Below are 5,411 nucleotides of genomic sequence, written 5' to 3' on the forward strand. Positions count from 1 at the left end.
TATATATATATATACATATGGATAAAAATAAATTTTATATGCATATATATATTTTTAATGGGTTAACGGATTATCCGTTAAGAAAATTGAATAATCCGCCCCCAAACCGATAAGCCGTTAATAAAAAAATTTCAATCCGTTCCCGTCCGTTAAACCGTTAACCCGATACCAATAAGCCATTAAGCTTCGGCTTCGGCTCAGTTTTCGGTTTTCGGTTTTCGGTTTCGGTTCGGTTTTGAACACCCCTACCTTATATGATCTTAGGCAATTGTTATATCTCGAGTTAGCTTTTTGGATTGAGTTTGCTAAATGTAGTTTGCATCTTTTACTTGCATAACTATTTTAAAACCATTTATTTGAGTTGTAAAATGAATGGCTATCGGCCGTCATTGTGACCAACTTTATAACCAAAAGAGTTGTAAGTTAAACGGATTTTAAATTTTAACCAACTCTATGCCCCATAGGGTGTCAACAATTAAGAACAAAATTAAGTGGTCTTAGTTTGGACTTTTTGTTTGGTTAGCTCTGGCTGTATAATCATCATACTATATTACAAGTGGGAACCTAGGTTGAATTACCAAATTATTCCGTAGAAGCTAAGTGACCATTTTGTCCTTCACCCAATAAAAATATTATATTAAATGAATAATTTCAGCTGTATTTTTTAATTATTATTTACATATCAAACTTTTCACATTTCATCTTTTGTATCTCTTGTAACTTTTTTTTTTTGATAATTAAATTTTATTATTACCAGAAAAAATATTTACAAGTGTAGTAACAACCCTATCAAATACTCACTTAGATTTGGACATGCAGCCCCAAATCTAGTGTCCTCGTTACTACACGACTACTTTGCTATAACATTCTAAGGGTAAAAATTGAAATCCTGTAATTTCCTAACTAGTTTAGAATTCAAAATTCTAAACTAGTTAGCCAACGCATTAACCAAACTAATTCAGCCAACCTATTCGTTACTACAAAAATATGTAGAATATGAGGAGTTACACGCAAGTAAATTAATGGAGGTTAACTCTATTAATAAATATATGCAAGGGAAAGCCAAAGAACACCAACCAAGAAAGAAATATATGAAGGCAACGAAATGATTTTCATTTATCTCAATTCTCAAGGACGCTTTTGGAGGAGCAAATTTTCTTTGATCTTACATTTTCCTTTTCTTTCCTTTTTTTCGTTTCCTTTTATTTCTTTTTCATCCATAAAAATTTGTAGGAAATAAAAGATATTGAGAATTGGAGAAGATATATGATGGATGCTAGAATAGAATAGTTTCAACTCTCACTACTTTCAAACTTCATGGATGATGAAAACCACCTGTGATACTAGCAGATTCGTGAGATATATATGATCTTCTCTGAAAGGTTGATTTTAGGATTAACATTAATTTATGGATTCTTTTTAGTGGGTAGGGTTATAATATTTTGAGATGAGAAGACAATATATACCATATTCATATACAACTTTACGACCAAAAAAATGGTGTTGTTTATTTATTTAGAGGGTGTATCAAATAATATTGTCTACCCTCAAAAATGGATAACAATTAGATTTGTAAGTGGTTTTAAGGATACATGGATCAACTCAATACAAACGGTAAAGATTGCTAGAATAAACAGATAAGAGATATAATAAATTATCAAACCGCTTGAAACGGGGGATGATTCTGGACTCTGAGGGCAGCCTCAATGAGGTATCTGTCTTCGATCTCGGGCTTATAATAATGAAACAGTGATTGACAATGTAAGAACTTTGAATGACAGAAAAATAATAGTATATTGCCTTGATATGCGTGTTACAATGTGTTTACTGAATAATTAGACCCACCATTTATATAGTAGGGAAATCCTACTCTAGGTACAATTCCATAAAAGGTAAAAGTCTCCCGTTTAACTAATCACTGGATTTTCGCCGGTACGTGCCGAGATCCGCACCGCGATACCCGGTGGGTCACGGATATTATAGCCTTCCGTTAATCGTGCTCGATTACCTAATAATGCTCTTTAAAGTCTTTTGGGATTTGGACTGATCCCGGGGTCATGGCCCTGATATACTCGAGGGCGGGCGTTGTGCCCCCGGAACCTGTCTTGATGAGTCCTTTATCTCGATTTAGTTTATCGGAAGCCGGGCCAGTCACCCGTATACAGATAGCTCCCTCGTCTATCGGAAAGTAAGTTATACGGAAACGACGAGGAACGACATGAGTTCTTCGATTTCTTCTTCAACACGCTGCGACATAAAACGACAAAAAAACTGAAACGTCTCGTCAGTCGCGTCATAATGACCCCCAATGCGTGTTAGCCATCGGCAGGTCGTGCCTGAATACAAAACGGCGTGAAGCCCCTATAAATACCCCTTCCTTCGTTCATTTTTTACTTTTGACCAAGCTTCTACCTTCGATCCTTCAAGATATTACTGACTTCCTTCATTCTTCAATATTCTTACCTTCGTTCTTCAAGTTAAAACCTTTTTTTTACCCCTCACTTAAGCGAGTGTGCTTGATTTTCTTAGCAAGCTCTCATTCCTCATCTTCTCATTCCTCTTCATCCTTTCAAACCTTTTTATTCAGATAAAAATCGCCAAGACTTCCAAGACCGTTCCCCAGAAAGGTGTTCCTTCTTCCTCGCAGCCAGCCACTGAGGTCGAGGAGACCGTCTCCGATGTGGTTGTCCTCGAGAGGTCTGCTCCGGGCGCGGCCGCTGATGAACCGGCGGACGAGCCTCCTTGAAAATGTTTATCTCCGGGGGGTGTTCAATTAATGATGTTTAAGGTCAAAAAGCTATCTTCGGTTCAAGGCCGATACGAGGCGGTGTCACGGTACATCTGCTCCATTACGGAGGCCGTTCTTCCTGTGGTTCGAAAGGACTGCGGCTGGACGGATAAGGACGTAGCTTGACAATGATATTACTGCCCATGTTGAGGGAGATCAGAGTGTTTACACTTATCTCTTTACATTGGGTCCGGTGGACCCAGTCATCTTGGACTTCTACTGGAGGTACGACGTATGCCTCGGCCAAATTCACCCATCGCTGTGGAGGATCGTGATCCTCCTCCGATTCTTTGCGAACAAAATTGATTCGTGCACGTTCACCATCGATCATCTACTCCATTTGTACAGTCCCCGAATCTTCCAGGGGAGTGATAAAGCTTGTACGCCGGGCCAACAAAGCCCCATTTTCAAGTATCGACGAGGACGGGGATCGGCGTTGGCAAGGACGCTTTGTCCGGGTGAGGACCGCCGACCTGATACCTGCCGAGTGAAGGCCATTCCCCGAGAAGTGGAATGTATCACGTAAGTGTAACTCCTTTTAAACATCGATTTCATGTTTTATCTTCCCTTTTCTCATCGATGTTTGCTATGGTGCAGCCCTCGCTCGAGTCCCAAATGCCATTCCTCGACTCAAGAAGTGTATCGGGGGCATTTGTTCGCAGATGCCTTATGCCGAACGCTCGTGGTGCGAGCTCTCGAAGGGCCATTGGGAGGCTCGATCTCACAGTAAGATTCCTCTCTCTGAATAAATAGCATTAGACTTTCTTTTTCAACACTATGTCCTTATTGCTTCTCTTCTCTTTTTTGCAGGCTTGCCTAAGACCGTTGAGCTTAGGCCCTTGGTAGGGGAGAGGACCTGCCAGCTGATCCTCCTGCTTCGGGGCAGCCTGGAGCCACAGCAGAAGAGAAGAAAAGGAGGAGGGCCTCGAGCTCCCCGAGCTCGGAGAAAAAGAAACTAAGGAGAAGGTTGGCTCGTAAGCCAAAGGAAAGCTCCAACTCCCAAGTGCCTAACTTGGACTCACTCTTCCGGATCAGGGACGAGCCCGAGGAGGACGAAATCTTTATGGCCCACAAGCCGTCTGTCCCCGAGGAACGGATGGCAGCAGAGGGGGAAACGACGCAGGCTAATCCCCCTAAAGTTCATGAGGCTGGTGCGGAAGTGACGGCCGAGATCTCTCGAGACGCCGGCTCTGCCCCGCCCGCTGTTATAAATATTTCGGGATCACCCTCATTCACAGAGTCCATGTTCGATGAAGCCCAAGCAACGAAGGAGCGATCCAATGAAGGGGTCCATGGAGCGAATGATCCCCTTCGATGCTTCTTTGATGGTGTGGACTTAATTGCCCTCGAAGACTTCTCCGGGTTGGGTGACTTAGAGGTGCCGAGGAAAATTCCATCCTCGTAGCTCGGTGGGCCGAACTCGAGCCCGAGGTTGATCAACCGGTTCCCCGCTCCAAGCACGGATCCTGGCCGGAAGCGATCGGTTGTTATCACCGTCCCGGAGGATGCCTGGATTCTTTCCGCCCTTGTCGAGGTGGCTAGCTATCTCCGGTGCCAGGTAACCGAAGAAGACCAGGCAAAAATGAACAACGTAGATGCACCATGCTTGTTCAACGAAGCACAACAGGCGCTGAACCAGATAAGGTATTATCACACTCTTTATCTTCAAATTCAGTTATTGATGACTCTAATGACTTTTTTCAAATTTTGCAGGCCTCGGTGCTCCACCATGAAACCTTTCTCCGGTATCGGGATGAGCTTAGCCAACTCGAGGCCGAGGTCAAAGAGCTTGATGAGAAGAGGGACATGTATAAGCTTCTCAGCAAGCAATGTGAAGGAGAAGTCAAGAATCTCCAGGCTGAGTTGGACGCGACTGAGAAAGAACATGCCGACCTGGTGGAATAGGTAAAGATCGTTGAAGTTAGTGATGACGAGTTATGCATGGCGACTAATGGTCAAAACCCGCAGGTCCAGCAGAAGGTTGATCGGGTCGACCAGCTTCGAGCCGAGATGGACGAGGTCAAGGCCATGGCCGAAGAGTTGAAGGGGAAAATGGACCGATTGACTTTGAAAAAGGAGACTTCCCGAGATCAGCTGGCCTCGGGAGAGGCCCAACTTCAAGTGGCGAGGGAGAAAGCTTGCCGAACGGGATACCCTTGCCAAGGAGCTTAAAGCAGCCAAGTCAGTGGCGGAAATAACCAGGCCTGATGCTGAAGAGATGGTGGCCCAGTACAAAGCTGACGCTGAGGCAGCCTAGGACCGCCTGAAAGTCATTGTCAAATACGTGAAGTGGAAGTCCCGAAGGGAGGCTCTCGAGGAAGTTCATGCCCGGGGTTTCGACCTATCGGCTGAGATCGAAAAAGCTAAGAGGCTCGAGGTCGAGGCCAAGAAGTTGGCATATCCCGAGGACGAGGAAGGCTTTGAGGGTTCCGGCGGATCTCAGGGCAGAGAAGACCCCGATGGTCTCGGTGACGGGCGGGCTCCGGCAAAGATCAGGCTTAGGTGCTTTGTAGATTTTTCTTTATTTTTTTTTTTGTATATTTTGTTTGAGGCTGTTTGGCCTTTGTAAAGATCTTTATATATATATATATATATATATATATATATATATATATATATAAGG

This window comes from Nicotiana attenuata, chromosome 8 (assembly GCF_001879085.1).
Source record: "Nicotiana attenuata strain UT chromosome 8, NIATTr2, whole genome shotgun sequence".
Lineage (NCBI taxonomy): Eukaryota > Viridiplantae > Streptophyta > Magnoliopsida > Solanales > Solanaceae > Nicotiana > Nicotiana attenuata.